Here is a 7,809-nt window from a genome sequence, read left to right as displayed (position 1 = left end):
ATCCCAAGCAGCACCCACAATGTCAGCGCAAAGCCTGACACAGGGCTCGATCTTACGAACCATGAGATCATGACCTGAGCCGAAATCAAGAATTGGTCACTTAACCAACTGAGGCATCCAGGCACCTCTAGATATGCTTCTAATTGCAATCCCGCCCCCCACTTCTTGGTATGAAGCCTATTAAGACTCCTTTAGACGGGTGCCCAGGTGTCTCAGTAGGATAAGCGTCTAGCTCAATTTCAGCTCAGGTTATGATCTCATGGTTTGTGAGATGAAGCCAGGAGTCAGGCTGTGGTCACAGCAGAGCCTCTTGGGATTCTCTCTCTCCTCTCTGTGCCCTGACCCTGCTCTCTCTCTCTCTCTCTCTCTCTCTCTCAAAAACAAATAAATAAATAAATAAACCTTAAAAAAATAAACATTGAGAGCTTGCTATGTGCCAGACACTGAAGTACTTTCTGTCTCATTTTGAAAGCGAACCAAGAAATCAAGTTAGCTTGCCATTCTCCAGTCTTCCCTTTCTTCTCCCCTCTCTCTGCTTATATCTCTTTCTTCCCATCCAAGCAAAAGGCTCTTTCTTCCCTCAACCATTAAATGTACTCTCAAGAGTCCAGACTCCAGTCACTCACACCTCAGTGTATTCTTAAGTCACACCTACGGTACTTTCATTATGAACCTTATTACTGACTTCTAAATGAAAGGCATTTTTCCTATAAAAGACATTTCAGGCATCACTGGGCACATAGGAGCCATATTTCCCATTTGGAGGATCAAGGGAGTGGTATTTCAGTCCCCGAAATGAAACCATATGAGGAGTTGACTACTCATCAGGCTGGCCTTGGACTTGACCCACGTAATGGGTATTTGCTTAATAAATAGAGCCTTTCAGTCATATACACATTGACCTCTTGATCTGGCCCAAAGGGGCCACTGTTTTCCATTCACTAATGAGGTAGACTTTGGCGTCTTCCTGTGCCAATTGCAAGTGTGTGATATTTTGTTTCTCCTTAAATCCCTAAAATCTAGAGAACAAAGTTGTCAGAAACTCCTGCTGGTAAGTATCGAAGACAATCTGAGCCATAAGAGAAAAAAAAATGTTTTTCCTCCTCCCAGGGAAGCTGGTGAAGATCGTATAGCAGGGCCAGCTGGAGGCCTCACACTGGCGGCAGTCACTGCCGCCTTCCCTGCCCATGGCTTTTCCTGTAAAACACACAGGCTTGCGGCAGGGCTGAACCTGACTTTGCAAAAGCCCCCACTCCTCCTCACTAGGAAAGAGAAACCCACTCATTTGGGTCCCGACCAGGAGAGTCCGCTGTGCAACTCCTCTCTAGCTTTTTCTAGAAGAGGTTGAAGAGAAAGCAAAATGTTTACTTTTTATCTATAGTTATCTTCGAGGCTCTGTTCTTTACATATATCACTTCCTTTAACAATCTATTATGAACAAGGAATTATTACTTCGAGTACTTGTTGAAGCTTTTTGTTTTATCACCTTCCTGTTTAAGGCTGTGCATGTAACTGACAGAAATAGCAGTGACATCTTTAAAATAAGAAACCTGTCCAACCCACACCTTCTCCTTCATGGGCACTCCCAGCTCCTGTGGATAGGAGTTGCTATTGTAAGTTCTTAAAATTCTGCAAAATTCGAGTAATTAAGTCTTGGTCTCTGCTTTGGCCAGAGAAATGGCCTGCTTAGCTCACAAAATGATATTTTAACTGGATCGTGCATTTCCAAGATGGAAAATTTAAAGGCAGCTAACTCCAACCTATATAGAATGCAAAGAAGGAAATCAGGCATTGGGTCTTGTGCGGTGTATCAAACCATTTTGCCATCTAACATTTTGGATCAATTCATTTCTGTTCGTCCTTACTTCCCCCTGCGGAAATGGTTCCAGAACCTAGAGACACACCCATAAACATACGCACATGCAGCCACACTATATTAGTCAGGGGGAGTCTTCACCTGGGGCTGCCTAACATTTTCTGGGCTTCCACCCAAGAAAAAAAAATCTTACTCCACTTTTAACAGCAGGACTTCTTCACACCTCTGCAAAAGCTAAACATCACACACAGTTTATGGTATGAACCTTAAAAAAAAAAAAAATCTTTGTGTTTTTCTGACTAAAGGGAAAGAAAGGTCAATATAAATATTGAGAGGGAAGAAATTGGTTCTGGCAGCCAGGCAAAGTGAGAAAAAGGAGTTAGCATTTGCTTAGTACCTACTGAGTTCTGAGCTTTATTTTTGTTTTCCATTTCAAAAGAATGTCTTCATTTTGGGGGTTTGGTTTTTGGGGTTTTTTTGTTTGGTTTTGGGTTTTGGTTTTTTTTTTTTGGTTTTTTGGTTTTGTTTTGCTTGTGTATGTTATGATCAGCGCCTGAACACCCAATAGCTGAGCCACATTGATCTACGTGCCCATTCAAACTCATGTTTCCACCTCAATGGTCTTGTTTGGTGGGAAGAATGAATTGAAAATGTTAGTGTGAACAGGAAAAGGGAAGAGACATGGAATTTATCAGGCTAGGAGATTTGTAACCACATTTTAACCAGAAGAAAAAGGGAACTGGTGATTTTCTCTTGTGTTAATCAGAAGGTAATGAGGACTTCCTTCAGCAGAAGTCCCATTTCTGGTTTTGTTTTAGCATAAATTCGATTTCGAACATAGGAAACTGGTCCACAGACTAAGAAAATATGAATCTGTGAGAAGACTGGATCTCTATACTAGCGTCTTTCAACTCCTGGCTTATCACGGAAGACACAACTCAAAGCAATTATTTGTAATACAAAGAAGGAATCTAGGAGACATTGCAATATGGAAAAAGACTCTTTTTCTAATTCCTATATTAAGTCAAACATAATATAGTATCAGACACTGCTTGAAGCATGTCAAAAATACTATTTAATCCTAAGATTGGTACTAATATTTTGTTCCTCATCTTATAGGTGAAGAAATTAAGAACAGTGATTTAATAAATTGTCTATTGTGTCACAGATGCTCAGTGTCTGAGGTGGGATTAGAACCAGGCACTGAGGGTAAAGAATCTACACTCTCAATCACTGTGTGATCTGGCCTCTATTCTGTGCCGATGGTAAAATAAAGCCCAGATCAATTAAAAGCCTTTTGAACAAGGAGTACACAGAACTCTAAATGTATCCCTCTGTATATTTATTTGTCTGTCTGTCTGTCTGTTTGTTTGTTTGTTTGTTTTAAAGAGCTTGAGTGAGGGAGAGGGGCAGAGAGAGAGAGAGAATCTTAAACAGCCTCCACCGTCAGCAGAGAGCCTGAGGCAGGGCTCGACCCTGGGATCATGACCTGAGCTGAAATCAGGAGTCGGATGCTCAACTGACTGAACCACCCCAGTGCCCAACAGCTCTCTAGATTTGAATGTGAGGCCATGGATTGAAGCAGAGACCTGAAGGCCAGGACAACTAGCCAGTACAACTGGTCAGGTGCACAAGAGGTAAGTCTGTCTTAAAAACAAATACCAAGTGTAAGACTCTCCCCAGGTAATTAATTAACCAAGCCCTGTGCAAAGCCACAGAGAGCCTGAATTGAGGATATGGTTGCTATTCTGTTTTTCAGGCTTCATGAACAATTAAGGACTTGAACAAAACCTAGAAAGATTTAAGGAGGATGGTGGTTTTGTATCTGTAGATAAGCAAGAAAGATAAGAATCCCTTAAGGCGAGAGAAATGGAAGGGAAAATCAAACTCAGTCCTCTTTGGATGAACACACCAGACAAGTAAATCAAGATTCTCCTGGGGCACCTGAGTGGCTCAGTCAGTTAGGCCCAGGACTCTTGATTCAGGCTCAGGTCATGATCTCATGTGAGATTGGACTCCGCAGGGAGCCTGCTTAAGGCTTCCTTTCTCATTCTCCCTCTGCCCTGCTCATGCTCTCTCTCTCCCTTTCTCTTTCTCTCTCAAAAAAAATTTTTTAATCAATTAACCAATCGGTCATTCAATCAAGATTCTCCTCCCCAAGAGTCCTAGTTTACTAGTTACTAGTTACTAGCCACTAACAACTTAGTGGCTCAGGAGATGACATAATCTACAACTATAATAAGGATTTGGGTAACAAATCTAACAGGAGGAGTTAAATTCAGAGGTGATACATTAATGTTGACTTACTTTCTATATCTCATTTTCTCTATCTTTTGTAATTCAAGAGTTCAATGTCTATAATTTCATGAATCCATCTGCTGCCTCATTTAGAGTTTCCCTTGTGCTCCATTAGGTCTCATACTAGACTGTAAGCATCCAGACAGCACAGACCACAGCTCCAACCTCTTCATGTCCCCCTTAGTGTGCTCAAGCATATACACATGACGTGCTCAGAACAATCATACAAAAAAAAAAAAAAAAAAAAAAAAAAGATGGACTGAGAATCCCAAGCCAAACCTGGAGTGTTGGACCTACATTTAGAAATACTAATTTCATTTTTATTTGCCTATTGACTTGCAGACCTATAGGTCTTTCCTCTGATATATGACATTTGATATATTTCCCCTGAAATGCAGGTTATCCTACTTCCTACCAAATTTAGGCAACTCGTGCTTATCCATGAGCATCAGATATTTGGTGGATTATCCATAATAACAGAACAGAAAGATTTGAAATTTTAGAATTCTATAGGAACAGTAAGCAGGATCTGAACCTTGGTCTGCCAAATTCTACAATGACTGCTTTTTAAGTTTCACCATGCTGCCTTTCTTAGAATCCTTATTAAGCTGGACCTCCATCAAGAGTCCAAGCCATGCCTTTCACTTCTCACCAACCTATCAGCCCACCTTCTGCCCCTTCCCTGGAGCACCTATGATGTGCCTCATAGCTCCCTGCAGGTGGATGAGGTAGGAAAGAAGAAAGGCTGGAAGGATCAGTCCACAACGCAGTCGACTACACACATGAGACCACTGTCCTTGGAAAAGCCTGCTGCAAGGTTGACCCTTGACTGACATCCAAGAGCTGAGTTTGGGGAGGGTCACCACAATTTCCAAGACTGGTAAGAATGGCTCACTGTGCCTAAACTATTTATGCAATAGTTTATTCTGAACACCTGTTTATACACTGGGAGTCTGGAATTTTAACCTGTCAGGCAGAGGATGTCTACATGACCAGCCCTCAATTATAAACCTTGGCCATGGAGTCTCTAAGAAGCTTCCCTGGTAGGCAATATCTCGCATGTGTTGTCACAACTTGCTGGGGTGATTAAGATCATCCCATTGGGACGACTCCACTGGGAGAGGCTGTGCCTGGTGTCCTCTAGACTTCACACCACCTGCCTTTTTCCCTTTGCTCCTTTTGCTTTGTGACCTTTCACTGTAATAACGCCTGGCCATGAATGCCCCTATTTGCTGAGTTCTGTGAATCCTCCTATCAAATTATTGAAACTGGGGGTCTGCTTGGGAGACCTTCAATATATTGTTCTTTGCAACTTTGCTGAAAATTTTCTTAGGGGAAGAAAGAAGATTGAAGAGTTAGTCGAAGTTTGGAGATTCTCTGGAGATTCCTAGGTCTGCGCTGCCCCCTTTCCAAGGGTGATTCTGGAATTCTATTGCCTACACCATGCTATTTAATATGTTTATGGGGGAAAAAAATTCTATTATCCTCAAAAGCATTACACATTTTCTTAACAGTAGAATAAGGTTTTGCTGGCATTCCAAAATGGCCAGAAAGCATGGGTACAAAGAAGCCTCTAGGATCTGTCCTTAAGGAGATAGGCAATGTGAATGCTCTAAAAACAGCTTCAGAAAAACTGTGGCATCCTTTGGGATGGAAAAAGCGCTCTATAAACAAAAGGTGATTTGCCTGTGCTTTGTTCACAAAATAAACATGCTTTTGATGAAAATATGGCCTTTCTTGCTGGCAAAAAATTTCAGAAGAGTTTCCTTTTTCTCCATCCCCTATGATTAAAATAAGCACCTATCTGGATTTGTATTTCTGATGACAACAAAAAATGTATGGGGACATCACTAATATCTCAATCATTGAAACATCTTCTGGGGAACAAGGCAGGACAATAAACGTGACTATGTCAAAGAATGCTGTGGAGAATAAAACTACCTTCACAAGGAAGAGCAAACTCCAGAAACTTCTTCCCTGCAAATATTAGATTGGAAGAAGCAACCAGATAGATAAATAGTATAATCCGAGTTCACTTTTCTTGATGAGTGCTGTTGAGTTAGTTGTTTTGTGGAGGCAGGGTTGTTGTTGTTGTTGTTGTTGTTGTCTTTAATCGTTTTTCTGCAATGCAATAAGGTTTGCGTGGATTTTATCCAAACCAGGCTAGGGAGCTAGGGCTTTCTGCATCTATTGCCAGATTAGATCCTTGCCTAATAAATGAGTTTTGTGAATCTTGACTGCGGCAATTTACTCCAGAGAATTTCCTGCTGTCAGTTTCTCTGGAGTGGGGAGTTGGGTGAGGGGAGAGGGAGAGGGAGAAAGGTGGGGGGTAGGGTTTATTACTCCCAATATGCTCTGTGCTGTTGTGCCTGGCTGTGCATATGCCTAGGACTCACGGCATATGGCCCAGGGGCTGCCAGTGGCCCGCTTAGCAGCTGTCTCTAGCATATTTTGACATAAAAGCCATTATATTTTTGGCTGGCTAATTGCTTTTTATTAAACAATTGTTGGAAGTTGGCTGATAACTTTTATGAATTTAAAATGAAAGGCTCACTGAGAACTTCTGAAAGCAAACAGTGCTTGGTCCACCTGGGAAAATGCGAAAGGGCTGGCATTCCATCTGCCAAATAGAACTCGTATCAGGCACAGCAACTGAGAGCTAGGGGGTGACAGTTTCCATTTCTCAAAGTACGAGGTTCCCCTGAAAGGCCATCGTATGGCTCTGGGAAAGGACAAACAAAACGTTACCCTCTTCAAAGTCTGTGGGGGAAATAACGATTTGAAAAACAAAATCTTCTCCCAACCCAGAAATCCTCTCCACAAAGGTAGTAGAGAAAGAAGTCACTTTTTATTATTGAAGAAGCATTAAGCCAGAATGTGGAGTACATTACAAGCAATCCACAAAGAGATTGCAAAGACAGAAGGAAATCCACCCTTGTATACAGCCAAGCAGAACAATCCATTACATATAAGTTTTCGAGATAAATCATAACTAGTCTCAAGTAAGCGGAGTGGACAGCACCATTTGTCAAACACAGTTCATCCCAACTTTACCTAGTAATGGGGTCACCCTCTAAGTTAGCTTAGTGACTTTATCCCAAAGGAAAGGGGGTTCTTTATGGCAGGAGGCTGTTTTACAACTTGGAGCAAGGCACTCACTGAAGTTATCTCCTATCCTCCCAGAGAAACTGGGAGACTCCCTTGATGCTTACATGTCAAAGAGTTGCCATTTCTAGGTCCTTGAGAAAGAGATCTTCTGGGATAATAAAGTTGACAAAAGGCTTATTTAGTTTCATAAAATAAAATAAAATAAAATAAAATAAAATAAAATAAAATAAAAGTGAGCAAGGGGCAGAAAGAGAGAGAGAGAGAATCCCAGGAAGGGCAGAAAGACAGAGAGAGAAAGAGAAGTGGGGCTCATGCTCACCCAAAGCAGAGCTTGAGCTCACCGGATGTGAAACTCGAACTCACAAACCATGAGATCATGATCTGAGCCGAAGTCAGATGCTTAACGACTGAGCCATCCAGGCACCCCAAGAATTGGCCTTTAAAAAGGAAAAAATGAAGAAGTAAAGGTTCTGTCTCCATCAGTTTTATTCTATTCCCAGGCTATACATGGATTCTGTCCTTAATTCTAGTCTGAGATTCCCCAGACATCGACCACAGAGGGAGGCAGGAAAGACTTTGGAGCAATT

This window comes from Neofelis nebulosa, chromosome 7 (assembly GCF_028018385.1).
Source record: "Neofelis nebulosa isolate mNeoNeb1 chromosome 7, mNeoNeb1.pri, whole genome shotgun sequence".
Taxonomy (NCBI): domain Eukaryota; kingdom Metazoa; phylum Chordata; class Mammalia; order Carnivora; family Felidae; genus Neofelis; species Neofelis nebulosa.
This window is presented reverse-complemented; position numbering follows the sequence as displayed.